The sequence below is a fragment of the Salmo salar genome, chromosome 09, assembly GCF_965601325.2.
Source record: "Salmo salar chromosome 09, fSalSal1, whole genome shotgun sequence".
Taxonomy (NCBI): Eukaryota; Metazoa; Chordata; class Actinopteri; order Salmoniformes; family Salmonidae; genus Salmo; species Salmo salar.
This window is the reverse complement of record NC_138299.1, coordinates 88,069,498-88,090,949: the sequence shown is the minus strand read 5'-3', so window position 1 is coordinate 88,090,949 and position 21,452 is coordinate 88,069,498. Positions and strand designations below refer to the sequence as shown.

The 21,452-nt window shown below is 45.7% G+C and overlaps 1 protein-coding gene across 1 annotated transcript in view; it reads right to left on the bottom strand.

Annotated features, from left to right (window-relative positions):
- gpc3 (glypican 3) overlaps nucleotides 1-21,452 on the bottom strand; it is a 425,503-nt gene that overhangs the window by 103,524 nt on the left and 300,527 nt on the right. The gene's annotated exons all lie outside the window — the stretch shown is intronic.

Below are 21,452 nucleotides of genomic sequence, written 5' to 3'. Positions count from 1 at the left end.
ACAGAAGCAGCAGCGAGGGGGGGGTGGGGGGGGGGGGGGTAGAGACCGAGATGAGAGGCAGACAGGATACTAACACTGACAAGTCTAGAGGGTAGAGAAAGAAAGAAAGACAGAGAAAGAAAGAAAGACAGACGGAGAAAGAGAGAGCGAGAGAGCGAGAGAGAGAGAGAGAGAGAGAAACAGATAGAGGTAATACTAACCAGAGACAAGTTCAGATGCGATGACCCCCACCCCCAAACAAAAGGCAGAAGAGAAACAGAGAAGGTCTATGACCCTCTGATGACCTAGCATAAACAGGAAACAGGAAATGTGACCTCTGACCTCTTGCGTGGGCTCCTGTTACACTCCTGTCCTGCATGACTCTCCAGTGACGACAGGACAGCCCACCACGGCCCATACATACATCCATAAACTCAGCAGTAGCAGCGGTCCCCTACAGCTCACACTGGTTCCTAGTGAAAATGACCCAGGATGGGAACAACACTGCTGGAGGCTAAGGGCTGTGCTTAAGTTGATGCTATTACAGTGCAATGCTGGTTGAGGGATGTGTTATAATTGATGCTATTACAGTGCAATGCTGCTGGAGGGCTGTGCTCTAGGTATTTCCAGAGCTAGATAAGGGCTGTGCTATAGGTATTTCCAGAGCAAGATAAGGGCTGTGCTATAGGAATGTACAGAGCTAGGTAAGGGCTGTGCTACAGGTATGTACATAGGTATGTACAGAGCTTGGTAAGGACTGTGTTAGAGGTATGTACAGAGCTAGGTAAGGACTGTGTTAGAGGTATGTACAGAGCTAGGTAAGGACTGTGGTAGAGGTATGTACAGAGCTAGGTAAGGACTGTGTTAGAGGTATGTACCGAGCTAGGTAAGGACTGTGTTAGAGGTATGTACAGAGCTAGGTGAGGGCTGTGCTTTAAGTGTGTACAGAGCTAGATAAGGGCTGTGCTATAGTTATTTCCAGAGCTAGATAGGGGTTGTACTACAGGTATGTACACAGCAAGATTAGGGCTGTGCTGTAGGTATGTACAGAGCTAGGTAAGGGCTGTGCTTTACGTATGAACAGAGCAAGATTGGGGCTGTGCTATAGGTATGTACAGAGCTAAGTAAGGACTGCGTTAGAGGTATGTACAGAGCTAGGTAAGGACTGTGCTATAGGTATGTACAGTGCTTGGTAAGGACTGCGTTAGAGGTATGTACAGAGCTAGGTAAGGACTGCGTTAGAGGTATGTACAGAGCTAGGTAAGGGCTGTGCTACAGGTATGTACAGAGCTAGGTAAGGTCTGTGCTATAGGTATGTACAGAGCAAGGTAAGGACTGTGTTAGAGGTATGTACAGAGCTAGGTAAGGGCTGTCCTATAGGTATGTACAGAGCTAGGTAAGGACTGTGTTAGAGGTATGTACAGAGCTAGGTAAGGTCTGCGTTAGAGGTATGTACCGAGCTAGGTAAGGGCTGTGCTACAGGTATGTACAGAGCTAGGTAAGGACTGTTCTCTAGGTATACACAGAGCTAGGTGAGGGCAGTGCTTTAGGTGTGTACAGAGCTAGATAAGGACTGTGCTATTGTTATTTCCAGAGCTAGATAGGGGTTGTACTATAGGTATGTACAGAGCAAGATTAGGGCTGTGCTGTAGGTATGTACAGAGCTAGGTAAGGACTGTGTTAGAAGTACATACAGAGCTAGGTAAGGACTGTGCTATAGGTATGTACAGAGCAAGGTAAGGGCTGTGCTATAGGTATGTACAGTGCTTGGTAAGGACTGCGTTAGAGGTATGTACAGAGCTAGGTAAGGACTGTGTTAGAAGTACATACAGAGCTAGGTAAGGACTGTGCTATAGGTATGCACAGAGCTAGGTAAGGGCTGTCCTATAGGTATGTACAGAGCAAGATTAGGGCTGTGCTATAGGTATGTACAGAGCTAGGTAAGGACTGTGCTATAGGTATGTACAGAGCTAGGTAAGGGCTGTGCTATAGGTATGTACAGAGCTAGATAAGGACTGTGTTAGAAGTATGTACAGAGCTCGGTAAGGGCTGTGCTATAGGTATGTACAGAGTAAGGTAAGGACTGTGTTAAAAGTATGTACAGAGCTAGATAAGGGCTGTGCTATAGGTATGTACAGAGCTAGGTAAGGACTGTGTTTGAGGTATGTACAGAGCTCGGTAAGGGCTGTGCTATAGGTATGTACAGAGTAAGGTAAGGACTGTGTTAAAAGTATGTACAGAGCTAGATAAGGGCTGTGCTATAGGTATGTACAGAGCTAGATAAGGACTGTGTTAGGAGGGGAGAGGAGAGTGGAGAGAGGGGCAAGAAAGTTGGAGAGAGGAGTTAGGCCTCATTAGCAGGGGGATGGTTAGGCCTCATTAGCAGGGGGAGGGTTAGGCCTCATTAGCAGGGGGAGGGTTAGGCCTCATTAGCAGGGGGAATAGGGGAAAGGGCCTTCACATGCTCTGTCTGACCTCCCGGCCAGCGGGATAGAACAAGATGAAGGGGGGAGGGAAAGGGCCCTCACATGCTCTGTCTGACCTCCCGGCCAGCGGGATAGAACAAGATGAAGGGGGGAGGGAAAGGGCCCTCACATGCTCTGTCTGATCTCCCGGCCAGCGGGATAGAACAAGATGAAGGGGGGAGGGAAAGGGCCCTCACATGCTCTGTCTGACCTCCCGGCCAGCGGGATAGAACAAGATGAAGGGGGGAGGGAAAGGGCCCTCACATGCTCTGTCTGACCTCCCGGCCAGCGGGATAGAACAAGATGAAGGGGGGAGGGAAAGGGCCCTCACATGCTCTGTCTGACCTCCCGGCCAGCGGGATAGAACAAGATGAAGGGGGGAGGGAAAGGGCCCTCACATGCTCTGTCTGACCTCCCGGCCAGCGGGATAGAACAAGATGAAGGGGGGAGGGAAAGGGCCCTCACATGCTCTGTCTGATCTCCCGGCCAGCGGGATAGAACAAGATGAAGGGGGGAGGGAAAGGGCCCTCACATGCTCTGTCTGACCTCCCGGCCAGCGGGATAGAACAAGATGAAGGGGGGAGGGAAAGGGCCCTCACATGCTCTGTCTGATCTCCCGGCCAGCGGGATAGAACAAGATGAAGGGGGGAGGGAAAGGGCCCTCACATGCTCTGTCTGACCTCCCGGCCAGCGGGATAGAACAAGATGAAGGGGGGAGGGAAAGGGCCCTCACATGCTCTGTCTGACCTCCCGGCCAGCGGGATAGAACAAGATGAAGGGGGGAGGGAAAGGGCCCTCACATGCTCTGTCTGACCTCCCGGCCAGCGGGATAGAACAAGATGAAGGGGGGAGGGAAAGGGCCCTCACATGCTCTGTCTGACCTCCCGGCCAGCGGGATAGAACAAGATGAAGGGGGGAGGGAAAGGGCCCTCACATGCTCTGTCTGACCTCCCGGCCAGCGGGATAGAACAAGATGAAAGGGGGAGGGAAAGGGCCCTCACATGCTCTGTCTGACCTCCCGGCCAGCAGGATAGAACAAGATGAAGGGGGGAGGGAAAGGGCCCTCACATGCTCTGTCTGACCTCCCGGCCAGCAGGATAGAACAAGATGAAGGGGGGAGGGAAAGGGCCCTCACATGCTCTGTCTGACCTCCCGGCCAGCAGGATAGAACAAGATGAAGGGGGGAGGGAAAGGGCCCTCACATGCTCTGTCTGACCTCCCGGCCAGCAGGATAGAACAAGATGAAGGGGGGAGGGAAAGGGCCCTCACATGCTCTGTCTGACCTCCCGGCCAGCAGGATAGAACAAGATGAAGGTGGGAGGGAAAGGGCCCTCACATGCTCTGTCTGACCTCCCGGCCAGCAGGATAGAACAAGATGAAGGGAGGAGGGAAAGGGCCCTCACATGCTCTGTCTGACCTCCCGGCCAGCAGGATAGAACAAGATGAAGGGGGGAGGGAAAGGGCCCTCACATGCTCTGTCTGACCTCCCGGCCAGCAGGATAGAACAAGATGAAGGGGGGAGGGAAAGGGCCCTCACATGCTCTGTCTGACCTCCCGGCCAGCAGGATAGAACAAGATGAAGGGGGGAGGGAAAGGGCCCTCACATGCTCTGTCTGACCTCCCGGCCAGCAGGATAGAACAAGATGAAGGGAGGAGGGAAAGGGCCCTCACATGCTCTGTCTGACCTCCCGGCCAGCAGGATAGAACAAGATGAAGGGGGGAGGGAAAGGGCCCTCACATGCTCTGTCTGACCTCCCGGCCAGCAGGATAGAACAAGATGAAGGGGGGAGGGAAAGGGCCCTCACATGCTCTGTCTGACCTCCCGGCCAGCGGGATAGAACAAGATGAAGGGGGGAGGGAAAGGGCCCTCACATGCTCTGTCTGACCTCCCGGCCAGCAGGATAGAACAAGATGAAGGGGGGAGGGAAAGGGGGTTTGGGCCGGAGGAAGGTGGTGGGATAAGAAATGTGAAAGTTACGGGACTAGATCTCTCCCTACCGCCTTCAAAGCCTGAAGTCCAAGACTCCAGGAGGTTCAGCAGAATGAGAGGAAAGAGTGAGGTAGGCTATAAGTGGATTCTGCTGTAGACCCATCCGCTCTCTACCCAACCAGCACCAATCAGCACACTATGGCCTCTCTGAGGCCTCAGAAGAGCAGTGTTTTATACACTGTATCCCAATTGGCACCTTATTTCCTTGAATGCACTACTTTTGACCAGAGCTGTAGTGCACTATACAGGGGAAAGGGTGCCATATGGGACGCAGACCCAGGTGTCACACTTCATTTGAAGAACCTTCATGGCTTGCCCCTTCCCTAGAAAAAGGAATTAGGATAACAGACCTCCTTCCCTTCACCTCCCCTCCTCCCCTCCTCCAGTTTCACAGGCCTATAACAGACCTAAAAACCAAAGGGGGTTGTGGGACAAGGAGGGCTGGTCCAACTTGAGTTGTCATTAAAAAAAAGCGCCCCCGGCCCCAATGTGAAAAATATTTTCACATGACCCTCCCCTTCTATGATCACAAATAACGATAACTATTGCGACCCTGTGTTTATAAACATGGAAATCAACTCTGCCACTTGTTTTTGTGGCACAGTTGATGGCACAGTTGATGCCACGCAGCACAACGGGTCAGAAGGTTGAGGCCAGGGTTTGACGCCACCACGGACGAGCTAACTCTCCCTGCCTGTTTCATTAGACCTACACTATGATCAGAGCCGGCTGCAGACAATGATAAACTAGGTGGAAATCAGATTATCAACATCTTGATGCTGTATTTATAATGATATACATGCAATGAATCTTCCAGCAACAGTTTGCTGGGCCAATGCACCGCAACCAACAAGCAAAGCACACTGACTTCAGGTGATCCAACATACAACATTTTAACACCACAATCTGCACATTTTGGATGCTGGAATGATATTGTGGACGAACGTGCAGAGGTAGCCTATAGAAGACTTTAGAAGTAGCCTAATCAGGTTGATTCAATCATTGTGATTTATTGTGTTTATCCCACACATAAAAGTGAATACGTTTTAAAAGTTCAATTACAAATATTTAGGCAATAGACTATTGAAGCGTGAAGGGTTCTAGGTGGACGAGGAATAGCCACTCAGATCAGAGAGGAGGAGAGCGTGTGTTAAACTGTCATGAATAACTGGACCTGCTAGGAGCATATGTAGCCACATTATTAGGATGACATGGGAGAATGTTCATCCACAACAGAGAGCGCATCTCAGTGTCAGAACTTAAAACACAACCAGATTGGCTTGCTTCTGTGTCTTTCTAGACCTTATAAACTGTCCAGAGTGGACCTATAACGGATACAAATGGAAAAAATTTCATGAAATAATCAAATCACAGGGCTTTGGAGCAGTTATTGAACTGATATTTTCACTGCAGTTTACAGCCAATGTCACGACTTCCGCCGAAGTCAGTCCCTCTCCTTGTTCGGGCGGCGTTCGGCGGTCGACGTCACCGGCCTTCTAGCCCTCGCTGATCCACTTTTCCTTTTCCATTTGTTTTGTCTTTGTCTTACACCCTGGTTTCAATTCCCCGATTACTTGTTCATTATTTAACCCTCTGTTCCCCCATGTTTGTTTGTGAGTAATTGTTAATTGTATTGCGGTCCGTGTTGTGTGGCCTTGTATTTACGATGTGTATTGTGATATATTTTGAGTAAAATTGCTTTCTTTACTCTTATCTGCTGTCCTGCGCCTGACTCATCTCACCAGCTACACACAGACGCTTTACACCTAGAGTAGAATTTTGTACTCATTTGAAAACAATAATGTAATTATTCATTGCATTGTGGTGTTGTAGGCTAGTCTAGGTAGGATAATTGTATTGTCCCTCAACAAGATCAACAGGGGAGCTTTTTGAGCTGCATGTCTCATGTCTTCACTGTTCTTTCATGTGCAATGATGCACCTGGCCATTCCGGTTATATTAAAACTTGGTGCAGATTTTAATGATTTTATGTGTGGTATTATTGCTAGATAGCGTATTGCAGATCTAGACAAACAATCCACCTACCACTATTGTTACAATGGTGGATAGAGGGCAGGATAGACAGTTACACTGGTAGACTATACTGGCCTGTGGTATAGTTAAAGTTAGCAAATTGAAAGCGTAGGGAATAAGGGAAGCACCAAAACACCTTGATATAGGGGAGGAGCATGCAGGCAGATGAGGAAATGTGTCTAGGATGGAAGAAAATATATAGTATAAGCTGTAAAAAAGTGAATGGAAATCAGGGAAAAACACACAACCCTCCCCTGTGACCAATAAAAACCATACTACCCTCCCCTGTGACCAATAAAAACCATACTACCCTCCCCTGTGACCAATAAAAACCATACTACCCTCCCCTGTGACCAATAAAAACCATACTACCCTCCCCTGTGCCCAATAAAAACCATACTACCCTCCCCTGTGACCAATAAAAACCATACTACCCTCCCCTGTGACCAATAAAAACCATACTACCCTCCCCTGTGACCAATAAAAACCATACTACCCTCCCCTGTGACCAATAAAAACCATACTACCCTCACCTGTGACCAATAAAAACCATACTACCCTCCCCTGTGACCAATAAAAACCATACTACCCTCACCTGTGACCAATAAAAACCATACTACCCTCCCCTGTGACCAATAAAAAACACACTACCCTCCCCTGTGACCAATAAAAACACACAACCCTCCCCTGTGACCAATAAAAACCACACTACCCTCCCCTGTGACCAATAAAAACCATACTACCCTCCCCTGTGTCCAATAAAAACCATACTACCCTCCCGTGACCAATAAAAACCATACTACCCTCCCCTGTGACCAATAAAAACACACAACCCTCCCCTGTGACCAATAAAAACCATACTACCCTCCCCTGTGACCAATAAAAACCATACTACCCTCCCCTGTGTCCAATAAAAACCACACTCCCCTCCCCTGTGACCAATAAAAACCATACTACCCTCCCCTGTGACCAATAAAAACCATACTACCCTCCCCTGTGTCCAATAAAAACCATACTACCCTCACCTACTCTCTCCCTCCCTCCATCTTCCACCAGCTTGCTACCTACCTAGCTGTCTGAATCTCACTGGACCCTTTGATCACTCGGCTAAGCATGCCTCTCCTCAATGTCAATATGCAATGTCCATTGCTGTTCTGGTTAGTGTTTATTGGCTTATTTCACTGTAGAGCCTCTAGCCCTGCTCATTATACCTTATCCAACCTCTCAGTTCCTCCACCCACACATGCTATGACATCTTCTGGTTTCAATGATGTTTCTAGAGACAATATCTCTCTCATCATCACTAAATGCCTAGGTTTACCTCCTCTGTATTCACATCCCACCATACCTTTGTCTGTACATTATACCTTGAAGCTATTTTATCGCCCCCAGAAACCTGCTCCTTTTTCTCTCTATTCTGGACGTCACAGACGACCAATTCTTATAGCTTTTAGCCGTACCCTCATACTCATTCTTCTCTGCTCCTCTGGGGATGTAGAGGTGAATCCAGGCCCTGCAGTGCCTGGCTCCACTCCTACTCCCCAGGCGCTCTCTTTTGATGACTTCTGTAACCGTAATAGCCTTGGTTTCATGCATGTTAACATTAGAAGCCTCCTCCCTAAGTTTGTTTTATTCACTGCTTTAGCACACTCTGCCAACCCGGATGTCCTAGCTGTGTCTGAATCTTGGCTTAGGAAGTCCACCAAAAACTCTGAAATCTTCATCCCTAACTACAACGTTTTCAGACAAGATAGAATGACCAAAGGGGGCGGTGTTGCAATCTACTGCAGAGATAGCCTGCAGAGCTCTGTCCTGCTATCCAGGTCTGTACCCAAACAATTTGAACTTCTACTTTTAAAAATCCACCTCTCCAAAAACAAGTCTCTCACCGTCGCCGCCTGCTATAGACCCCCCTCGGCCCCTACCTGTGCTCTGGACACCATATGTGAACTGATTGCCCCCCATCTATCTTCAGAGCTCGTGCTACTAGGTGACCTAAACTGGGACATGCTTAACACCCCAGCCATCCTACAATCCAAGCTTGATGCCCTCAATCTCACACAAATTATTAATGAACCCACCAGGTACAACCCCAAAGCCACAAACACTGGCACCCTCATAGATATCATCCTAACCAACGTGCCCTCTAAATACACCTCTGCTGTTTTCAACCAAGATCTCAGCGATCACTGCCTCATTGCCTGCACCCATAATGGGTCAGCGGTCAAACGACCTCCACTCATCACTGTCAAACGCTCCCTGAAACATTTCAACGAGCAAGCCTTTCTAATCGACCTGGCCCTGGTATCCTGGAAGGATATTGACCTCATCCCGTCAGTAGAGGATGCCTGGCTGTTTTTTTTAAATGCCTTCCTCACCATCTTAAATAAGCATGCCCCTTTCAAGAAATTTAGAACCAGGAACAGATATAGCCCTTGGTTCTCCCCAGACCTGACTGCCCTTAACCAACACAAAAATATCCTGTGGCGTTCTGCATTAGCATCAAACAGCCCCCGCGATATGCAACTTTTCGGGGAAGTTAGAAACCAATACACACAGGCAGTTAGAAACGCCAAGGCTAGCTTTTTCAAACAGAAATTTGCTTCCTGCAACTCACACTCTAAAAAGTTCTGGGACATTGTAAAGTCCATGGAGAATAAGAACACCTCCTCCCAACTGCCCACTGCACTGAGGATAGGAAACTCTGTCACCACCGATAAGCCCACTATAATTGAGAATTTCAATAAGCATTTTTCTATGGCTGGCCATGCTTTCCACCTAACTACCCCTACTGCATTCAACAGCACTGCACCCCCCACAGCTACTCTCCCAAGCCTCCCCCATTTCTCCTTCTCCCAAATCCATTCAGCTGATGTTCTGAAAGAGCTGCAAAATCTGGACCCCTACAAATCAGCTGGGCTTGACAATCTGGACCCTTTCTTTCTAAAATTATCTGCCGAAATTATTGCAACCCCTATTACTAGCCTGTTCAACCTCTCTTTCGTGTCGTCTGAGATTCCCATAGATTGGAAAGCAGCTGCTGTCATCCCCCTCTTCAAAGGAGGTGACACTCTTGACCCAAATTGCTACAGACCTATATCCATCCTACCCTGCCTTTCTAAGGTCTTCGAAAGCCAAGTCAACAAACAGATTACCGACCATTTCGAATCCCACCGCACCCTCTCCGCTATGCAATCTGGTTTCAGAGCTGGTCATGGGTGCACCTCAGCCACGCTCAAGGTCCTAAACGACATCGTAACCGCCATCGATAAGAAACAATACTGTGCTGCCGTATTCATTGACCTGGCCAAAGCTTTTGACTCTGTTAATCACCACATCCTCATCGGCAGACTCAGTAGCCTTGGTTTCTCAAACGATTGCGTCGCCTGGTTCACCAACTACTTCTCTGATAGAGTTCAGTGTGTCAAATCGGAGGGCCTGCTGTCCGGACCTCTGGCAGTCTCTATGGGGGTACCACAGGGTTCAATTCTTGGGCCAACTCTTTTCTCTGTATACATCAATGATGTCGCTCTTGCTGCTGGTGAATCTCTGATCCACCTCTACGCAGACGACACCATTCTGTATACTTCTGGCCCTTCTTTGGACACTGTGTTAACAACCCTCCAGACGAGCTTCAATGCCATACAACTCTCCTTCCGTGGTCTCCAACTGCTCCTAAATACAAGTAAAACTAAATGCATGCTCTTCAACCGATCACTGCCTGCACCTGCCCACCTGTCCAGCATCACTTCTCTGGACGGTTCTGACTTAGAATTTGTGGACAACTACAAATACCTAGGTGTCTGGTTAGACTGTAAACTCTCCTTCCAGACTCACATCAATCATCTCCAATCCAAAGTTAAATCTAGAATTGGCTTCCTATTTCGCAACAAAGCATCCTTCACTCATGCTGCCAAACATACCCTTGTAAAACTGACCATCCTACCAATCCTCGACTTCGGCGATGTCATTTACAAAATAGCCTCCAATACCCTACTCAACTAGCTGGATGCAGTCTATCACAGTGCCATCCGTTTTGTCACCAAAGCCCCATATACTACCCACCACTGCGACCTGTACGCTCTCGTTGGCTGGCCTTCGCTTCATAATCGTCGCCAAACACATTGGCTCCAGGTCATCTACAAGACCCTGCTAGGTAAAGTCCCCCCTTATCTCCGCTCACTGGTCACCATAGCAGCACCCACCTGTAGCACGTGCTCCAGCAGGTATATCTCTCTGGTCACCCCTAAAGCCAACTCCTCGTTTGGTCGTCTCTCCTTCCAGTTCTCTGCTGCCAATGACTGGAACGAACTACAAAAATCTCTGAAACTGGAAACACATCTCCCTCACTAGCTTTAAGCACCAGCTATCAGAGCAGCTCCCAGATCACTTCACCTGTACATAGCCCATCTATAATTTAGCCCAAACTACTACCCCTTCCCCTACTGTATTTATTTATTTTATTTATTATTTTGCTCCTTTGCACCATATTATTTATATTTTAACTTTGAACTTTCTTCAAATTACCAATCTACCATTCCAGTGTTTTACTTGCTATATTGTATTTACTTTGCCACCATGGCCTTTTTTGCCTTTACCTCCCTTATCTCACATCATTTGCTCACATTGTATATAGTCTTATTTTTGTCTACTGTATCATTGATTGTATGTTGTTTTACTCCATGTGTAACTCTGTGTTTTTGTATGTTGTCGAACTGCTTTGCTTTATCTTGGCCAGGTCGCAATTGTAAATGAGAACTTGTTCTCAACTTGCCTACCTGGTTAAATAAAGGTGAAATAAAATAAATAAATAAATAAAAACCTGTGACCAATAAAAACCATACTACCCTCCCCTGTGACCAATAAAAACCATACTACCCTCCCTAGTGACCAATAAAAACCATACTACCCTCCCCTGTGACCAATAAAAAACACACTACCCTCCCCTGTGACCAATAAAAACCATACTACCCTCCCTAGTGACCAATAAAAACCATACTACCCTCCCCTGTGACCAATAAAACACACTACCCTCCCCTGTGACCAATAAAAACCATACTACCCTCCCCTGTGACCAATAAAAACCATACTACCCTCCTCTGTGACCAATAAAAACCATACTACCCTCCCCTGTGACCAATAAAAACCATACTACCCTCCTAAGTGACCAATAAAAGCCATACTACCCTCCCCTGTGACCAATAAAAACCATACTACCCTCCCCTGTGACCAATAAAAACCATACTACCCTCCCCTGTGACCAATAAAAACCATACTACCCTCCCATGTGACCAATAAAAATCACACTACCCTCCCCTGTGTCCAATAAAAACCATACTACCCTCCCCTGTGACCAATGAAAACCATACTACCCTCCCATGTGACCAATAAAAACCATACTACCCTCCCCTGTGACCAATAAAAACCATACTACCCTCCCATGTGACCAATAAAAATCACACTACCCTCCCCTGTGTCCAATAAAAACCATACTACCCTCCCCTGTGACCAATAAAAACCATACTACCCTCCCATGTGACCAATAAAAATCACACTACCCTCCCATGTGACCAATAAAAACCACACTACCCTCCCCTGTGACCAATAGAAAACACACTAGTCTCCCCCCAAAAAAACAAATAGTTAGATAACCCTCCCCTATTTTAGACAACCCCAGTACATTTCTAACTGTCCCTAACTTTGTGTTCTGCTAATGTGTGTGTGTGTGTGTGAGGTGTGTTAAGTGTTTGTTCTACGAGTGTGTGTATGAGGTGTGCTAACTGTGTGTTCTACGAGAATGTGTGTGTGAGGTATGTGTGTGAGGTGTGTTAGGTGTGTGTTCTGTGAGAGTGTGTGTAAGAGGTGTTGAGAGTGCGGCGCCTGGACTCTGGTGACGGACTGTGGCTCAGAGGAAGTGAGACTACGTGATGGAATTTGTGGAGCTCGGGATCTGGTTTATTTTCCATCCTGGATTCCTGTCCTACCTGCAGGTCCTGGCTTCAATTAGGCTGGGAAGCTGGGAGGAGAAGGGGGCTGGGAGGGGGCCTCAGAGAGGGGAGGGGGCGAGAGGAATGTCACACACAACTTTGCACAGCCAGAGAGCACGAGGGAAGGGCGGGGATCAGGGAACAGGGAAAGAGGGAACGAAGAAATGAAGGAGAGAGGAAAGTGAGAGACAAACTGTTGAGAAAGGGAGACATTCAGGAAGGCAGGGGGACAGAAAAGGGGAACGGACTGAGGATAGGGCTGTTGCGGTGACCATATTACCGCCTCACCGGCAGCCATGAGTCATGACCGCAATAAACTTCTACATGACTGTTGAGTCATAGTAATCTCCACACATGCAGTCTGGACATCGCTAACGATCATCACATTGCTATTGGCCTGGTACTCACGGCTCTGTTGTCCCTCTAACTACTATGACATCAATGCAAACGCAGTTGAAAATCACATCAAACACGTATCCAAACAGTTTCATGCTTTTAAAACTCACCTCAGTGTGATTGATCAATTTGAAGAAAGAAGTTCAACAACAGGTTAAACTGAGTGGAAAACATGGTTGTTGTGGATGTGGTTTCAACGCCTAACACAACGAAATGGACAGCGCTTTATAAGGTGATGATTCATTCAAAACACCCATACACATATTAGACCTTATGCAGAAACAATAGGCCTATACATGAGCCCAAGCCTGAAAAAACACTGAATTAGATGAATGATTGTGCCCAATACATAGCCTACCGCATATTACATATTGCAAAAAAACATACAAAAAATACTGATTTAAGATATCTTTGGTACATAATTGGTCTAGCCTAAATGAAACAAATTCAGATTTAGCCTATAATTAGAGGGATTTTTATTTTATTTTGAATAGCCTAGTAATAGGGCTTTTTAAAAAATATATTTTTTATAATTGATAGTCTGACACATTACCTTTAGCTACAGAATATCTCACCACCATGTTTCCATCTCCTCCCCTCTCGCCTTCATTCCTTTCTCCAGCGTGGAGAGAGAGGGGCTGTCAACAGTTTAAGGAAATATGTTTCTTTGTGAATACATGTTACTGTTGATGTTTACAAACAGATTTCAATTGGTTTCCGAAATGAAGCGCTGGGTAGCTGCAGGAACTGGGTTAGAGAGCCCATGGCATACAGAGTTTAGGCGGAATATCTGTTGCGCAGCGAAACAACTGGAGTAGCCTACCAGACGTGAGTGAAAAATGAACAGGCGGGAAAATGGCCTCCATTCAGTGCATACAGATGACATGTATTTTTTCTGTTGCCCCTGTTCCTGCCCATTTGATAATGGGCCATTGTAAATCAAAACTAATTTTACATATTAGTGAATACAAGATTAAATTGAGAATAGTCTGATGATCACTTGATGAGAGAACAGCAAGGAACCGAGTGCAAGCTTTTTTGCGACTTTCTCAAATCATCAACAGTCTATAGTGGCATCATGCAGCCCATATATGTTTTGATTTCTAAGACATTCTAAGATGTGTTTCATTCACAACTGAAGTTGCCAAATAGTTCTAAATCTAGCATATAGGGCCTGTTTCAAATGATCACTTTTAAACTCAACATAGCCACTTCATATTTATTTTATTTTTGATTTTATTTCACCTTTATTTAACCAGGTAGGCAAGTTGAGAACAAGTTCTCGTTTACAACTGCGACCTGGCCAAGATAAAGCAAAGCAGTTCGACACATATAACAACACAGAGTTACACATGGAGTAAAACAAACATACAGTAAATAATACAGTAGAAAAATAAGTCTATATACAATGTGAGCAAATGAGGTGAGATAAGGGAGGTAAAGGCAATAAATAGGCCATGGTGGCGAAGTAAATACAATATAGCAATTAAAACACTGGAATGGTAGATTTGACAGTAGATGAGTGTGCAAAGTAGAAATACTGGGGTGCAAAGGAGCAAAATAAATAAATAAATAAATACAATATGCACACTCTCACTCCAGAAAAATATCCTTTCTATTTTATTCAGCTAAGTTCAATTATATTCTTCTTACTATAAGAATCATATAATATAAAATAATGGCATGGGACTTATAAGCATATATTGTCAACTGAATGAACAAGCCGACAGCCTATAGCATGGAGCATAGCCATATAACATACAGTAGGCCAACTCATATTCTGTTCTTCTGAAATGTTATTTCTTTAGACCTGCCTAAAATACATAATGGATGTATTGTGATGGTGTATATTCAATTGATTAATTAGACTTTTTAAAATGTAGATGTTCCAAAGGCGTGCATCAGCGGCTTGTACAGTATGTGGCTTGTACAGTGCATTCGGAAAGTATTCAGACCCCTTTACTTTTTACACATTTTCTTACATTACAGCCTTATTCTAAAATGAATTAAATTAAACATTTTCCCTCATCAATCTACACACAATACCCCATAATGACAAAGCGAAAACAGGTTTTTAGAAATGTTTGCAATCGGGAGAGAAGGGCCTTGGTCAGGGAGATGACCAAGAACCCGATGATCAGTCTGACAGAGATTTAGAGTTCCTCTGTGGAGATGAGAGAACCTTTCAGAAGGACAACCATCTCTGCAACACTCCACCAATCAGGCCTTTATGGTAGAGTGGCCAGACGGAAGCCACTCATCAGTAAAAGGCACATGACAGCCCACTTGGAATTTGCCAAAAGGCAGCTAAAGGACTCTCAGACTATGAGAAACAAGATTCTCTGGTCTCATGAAACCAAGATTGAACTCTTTGGCCTGAATACCAAGTGTCACGTCTGGAGGAAACCTGGTACCATCCCTACAGTGAAGCATGGTGGTGGCAGTAGCATGCCGTGGCGATGTTTTTCAGCGTCACGGACTGGGAGACTAGTCATGATCAAGGGAAAGATGAACTGAGAAAAGTACAGAGAGATCCTTGATGAAAACCTGCTCCAGAGCACTCAGGATCTCAGACTGGGGCAAAGGTTCATCTTCCAACAGGACAACGACCCTAAGCACACAGTCAAGATAACTCAGGAGTGGCTTCAGGACAAGTCTCTGAATGTCCTTGAGTGGCCCACCCAGAACCTGGACTTGAACCAGATGAAACATCTCTGGAGAGACCTGAAAATAGCTGTGCAGCGATGCTCCCCATCCAACCTGACAGAGCTCGAGAGGATCTGCAGAGAAAAATGGGAGAAACCACCCAAATACAGGTGTGCCAAGCTTGTAGCGTCATATCCAAGAAGACTCAAGGCTGTGATCACTGCCAAGGGGGCTTCAACAAAGTTCTGAGTAAAAGGTCTGAATACATGTAAATGTGATATTTCATTTTCTTTTGAATTTTATATAATTTTTTGTTTTTGCTTTGTCATTATGGGGTATTGTGTGTAGATTGATGAGGGAAAAAAACTATTGAATACATTTTTGAATAAGACTGTAACGTAACAAAATGTGGAAAAGTCAAGGGTCTGAATACTTTCCGTATGCACTGTAGGTGTGGAGGCCTGGAGATGCTAAACGTGTTTATGTTAATTAACGGTCAATTACCTGTGAGACCAGCAGTCTTTTGCATGACAATAACATGCTGACAGAATTTCATGACTGCCCCAGCCCTAGCTGAGACTGATGAAAAATCTCTTGTTCATTGACCCAAATATACAGAAAAATCGACATGTTACTGGTGCCTCTTGTACAAACGCCAGAGAACAATTAATGAGAGGACAGAAATTGAAAAAGGGTGATAGATTCAGAACAGCAAAAAGGGTAAAAGGGAGAAAGAGAACGATCACAGCGAGATCAGTAAGAAAACGTGTAAAAACTTCAGAGTTTCACAACTGGGAATGGGATGTCAATCATTTGCATGAATGTATAGGTTGCCCTCTGGATGAACCATAGAACCTCATGCCAATCAGAATGATCCCCCAGAGTTCTGACCTTCCAAATAGAAAACTCATCTGACGAATGAGATGGAAACGCTGCATAATCAAAGACCAATCACATAATTGCTCTATTTTTTGCTACTAGCGATCAAGCATTCCCTATGAGATAAATTGTTCACAGCAGAAACCTGATACTCTGGGAAATTCAACAGATGGTCTTTTTGAAAAACAAACCATCTCCTGAAGAAAAAAAAGTATCACTCAAATATTGAAAATATTCTAATCTTATTTAGGAACTATGATAAGAACAGATTTCTAACTCGATATGAGCACTGTGGCAGAGTACATGGATATAAACATGCCAACGCATAAAAACAGATAAATACTAACTCATTCTTCATCAACTGAGCTAGATTCCTCCGCAAACGGAATTAGTCTACTCGTCATTGGACGTGAGATTGCACGAGATGCATCACCGGTTGCATCACTGACCCCATAGGGCTCTGGTCAAAAGTACTGCACTATATAGGGAATAGGGTGGCATTTGGGAAGCAGACAGACACTGTGTAGGTCGCAGGATATGCTGAGAGCCTGAGATGTGCTGGTTTATTCCATTTCTCTCTGCTCTGTCACAGCCTAAGTACACACCATCAAACATACGCATAACATATACTAGACATGGCTCACAGAGGAATAGACAGCTGTGTAGGGAACAGCTATCTATGGGTTCCTATCCGGTTTGGCGCCTAGAGAGATTCCAACTCAGCATCTCAAATGGAATCCTATTGCCTATATAATGCGCTACTTTTAACCAGAGACCCCTATAGGCCCTGGTCAAAAGTAGTGCACTATATATGGAATAGGGTGCCATTTGGGACGTGCCCAAAGTCAAAGAGGAATAACCTAAGTATAAAGTAATTCCTCTCCATCCATTTATACAGCCCAACTCGTTTCAAACTTGGCTGCTTCTAGCCATGACATCAGGCGCTTTAGGCGTGAGAAAGGCTTGTTTTATAAGCTATGGGAGGAAAGGCTTTGTGTTTTTTCTATGTTTAGTTTAGCTGGCGCTGAGGAACGCAGACCGAGAGTCCATGCCAGGCCCTCTCTGTATATCCACATACTGACAAAGTGAGAAATGACACATTTCCGTTGCGCACGGCTGGAGTCACGGAGCACTTAGAGAGTGGAGGAGAGAAACACTGTGGGGAAGTGGACTCTATGGAGGAGAGAAACACTGTGGGGATGTGGGCTCTGTGGAGGAGAGAAACACTGTGGGGATGTGGGCTCTGTGGAGGAGAGAAACACTGTGGGGAAGTTGGCTCTGTGGAGGAGAGAAACGCTGTGGGGAAGTTGGCTCTGTGGAGGAGAGAAACGCTGTGGGGAAGTGGGCTCTGTGAAGGAGAGAAACGCTGTGGGGAAGTGGGCTCTGTGTAGGAGAGAAACGCTGTGGGGAAGTGGGCTCTGTGTAGGAGAGAAACGCTGTGGGGAAGTGGGCTCTGTGGAGGAGAGAAACGCTGTGGGGAAGTGGGCTCTGTGTATGAGAGAAACGCTGTGGGGAAATGGGCTCTGTGGAGGAGAGAAACGATGTGGGAAGTGGGCTCTGTGGAGGAGTGAAACGCTGAAGGGAAGTGGGCTCTGTGGAGAGGACCCATCCTACCCTGGCTGGAGGAGAGCATCTCGGCCTGTATCCCAAATGGAACCCTATTCTCTTTATAGTGCACTACTTTTGACCAGAGCCCACAAACAGAAACATGGGACAATAGCGGAGCTGAAGTACTGCAGTATGTAAGGAATAGGGTGCCATTTGGGACATAGCCTCAGTCAGCCCCTATAGCAGAATGGCATTTGGGACACAGCCTCAGTCAGCCCCTATAGCGGAGTTACTCTAATGGGGGGTTAGGAGGAGTGAATACTTTTGGAATGGCTCTTGGCTAGAAAGATTGATTCTGCTAACTTGACATGACAGAGTCATCATAGAGATCCCCTCTTACTAATAATAATATCACACGGCACTACGGTTTCACACACAAACAGGGACAGAACAGAACCAGGGACATAACAGAACAGAACCAGGGACATAACAGAACAGAACCAGGGAAATAACAGAACAGAACAAAACAGAACCAGTGACATAACAAAACAGAACAGAACCAGGAACAGAACAGAACAGAACCAGGGACATAACAGAACAGAACCAGGAACAGAACAGAACAGAACCAGGAACAGAACAGAACCAGGGAAATAACGGAACAGAACCAGGGATATAACAGAACAGAACCAGGGATATAACAGAACCAAGGACATAACAGAACAGAACAGAATACAACCAGGGAAATAATAGAACAGAACACAATCAGGGAAATAACAGAACACAACCAGGGAAATAACAGAACAGAATCAGGGACATAACGGAACAGATCCAGGAACATAACAGAACAGAACCCGGGACATAACAGAACAGAACCAGCGGCAGAATAGAACTAGGGACAACAGAACAGATTCAGGGACAAAACAGAACAAGGGACAGAACAGAATAGAACAGAACCAGGGTCATAACAGAACAGAACCACGGACATAACAGAACATAACAGAACCAGGCACAGAACAGAACAGAACCAGGAACATAAAAGAACAGAACAGAAAAAGGGACATAACAGAACAGAATCAGGGACATACCAGAACAGAACCAGGGACATAACAGAACCAGGGTCATAACAGAACAGAACCACGGACATAACAGAACATAACAGAACCAGGCACAGAACAGAACAGAACAAAACCACGTACAGAACAGAACAGATCCAGGGACATAACCGAACAGAACCAGGGACACCACAGAACAGAACCAGGGACATAACAGAACAGAACAGAATCAGGGAATTAACAGAACAGAACCAGTGTCAGAACAGAACCAGGGACATTACAAAAAAGAAAACTAGGGTCAAAGAGAACATAACAGAACAGAACCAAGGGCCTAACAGAACATAACACAAGGCCCTAGTTATAGTCTATAAGCTGACAGAGTTACTGTATAACACCAGGCCCTAGTTACAGTCTATAAGCTGACAGAGTTCTGTATAACACCAGGCCCTACTTATAGTCTATAAGCTGACAGAGTTACTGTATAACACCAGGCCCTAGTTACAGTCTATAAGCTGACAGAGTTCTGTATAACACCAGGCCCTAGTTACAGTCTATAAGCTGACAGAGTTACTGTATGACACCAGACCCTAGTTAAAGTCTATAAGCTGACAGAGTTACTGAATACACCAGACCCTAGTTACAGTCTATAAGCTGACAGAGTTAATGAATACACCAGACCCTAGTTACTGTCTATAAGCTGACAGAGTTACTGTATGACACCAGACCCTAGTTACAGTCTATAAGCTGACAGAGTTACTGAATACACCAGACCCTAGTTACAGTCTATAAGCTGACAGAGTTACTGTATAACACCAGACCCTAGTTAAAGTCTATAAACTGACAGAGTTACAGTATAACACCAGGGACTAATTACAGTCTATAAGCTGACAGTGATATTGTATAACAGCAGGCCCTAGTTATAGTCTATAAGCTGAAAGATTTATTGTATAACACCAGGCCCTAGTTATAGTCTATAAGCTGACAGAGTTACTGTATAACACCAGGCCCTAGTTAAAGTCTATAAGCTGACAGAGTTACTGTATAACACCAGGCCCTAGTTAAAGTCTATAAGCTGACAGAGTTACTGTATAACACCAGGGACTAATTACAGTCTATAAGCTGACAGAGATATTGTATAACAGCAGGCCCTAGTTATAGTCTATAAGCTGAAAGAGTTAGTTTGGTCAGGACGTGGCAGGGGGTATTTGTTTAGAGCGTTTCGGGGTTTGTTGGGCTATGTGTTTTGTAGAGGGGTGTTTGATTAGAGTGTTCCGGGGTTTTGGTTTATGTTCTATGTTAGTATATTTCTATGTTCTGGTCTAGTCTTTCTAGTTCTATGTTTAGTTTATTGATTTGGCCTTCAATTGGAGGCAGCTGTTCCTCGTTGCCTCTGATTGAAGGTCCTATGTATAGGAGTGTTTTGGTAATGGGAATTGTGGGTAGTTATTTCCTGTTTAGTGTATGTAGCACCTTACGGGACTGTTTAGTGTCGTTCGTTCGTTTTTGTATACGTGTTTCTTTTGGTTTTTCCTTCTTTTATAATAAATAAGAAGATGAGTATACATTTTCCCGCTGCACCTTGGTCCATTACATACGACGACCGTTACAGAACTACCCACCACAAACGGACCAAGCAGCAGGGTAAGGAGCTGGAGAGGAATTATGTGGACTACAGGGAATCGTGGACATGGGAGGAGATTCTGGACGGGGCTGGACCATGGCACCAGGCTGGTGAATACCGTCGCCCACCGGAGGAGATAGAGGCAGCCAAGGCGGAGCGGCGCCGGTATGAAGCTTTATACGCGCCGATTGGGAAGCACGAGAGGCACCCCCAAGAAATATTTTTTTGGGGGCACACGGGTAGTTTGGCTGGGCCAAGGGTGAGCCCTAAGCCAACTCCACGTGCTTATTATGGGGAGCGTATGGAGTGGAGAGCGCCGGAGTATGCGGAAGTGCGCATGATCTCGCCCATGCGCACGCACAGTCCGGTGAGAGTGATCCCAGCCCCTCGCAAGTGCCGTGCTAGAGTGGTGTCACGCTTGTCGTTGGAAATGGAGGACCAAAACGCAGCAGGTATGTGTATGCTCATCTTGCTCTTTTAATAAATACAAAATTAACACCAAAATAACAAAGAACGAACGATCAACAAAACACGTAATGCAAAAACAGTCTGGTAAGGCACAAGGCTAAACACAGAATAATCACCCACAAATAACAACCACAAACACACCCTCATATATGGGACTCTCAATCAAAGGCAGATAGACAACACCTGCCTTCAACTGAGAGTCCCAACCCCAATTAACCAAACATAGAAACAGACATACTAGACAAATCATAGAATACCTGAAAACCAAACAGTGCCCAAAAACCCCGGAATACTAAAACCAAATGCCCCTTCAACAAAACACACCACCCCGAACCACATAAAACGAATACCCTCTGCCACGTCCTGACCAAACTACAATACCAATTAA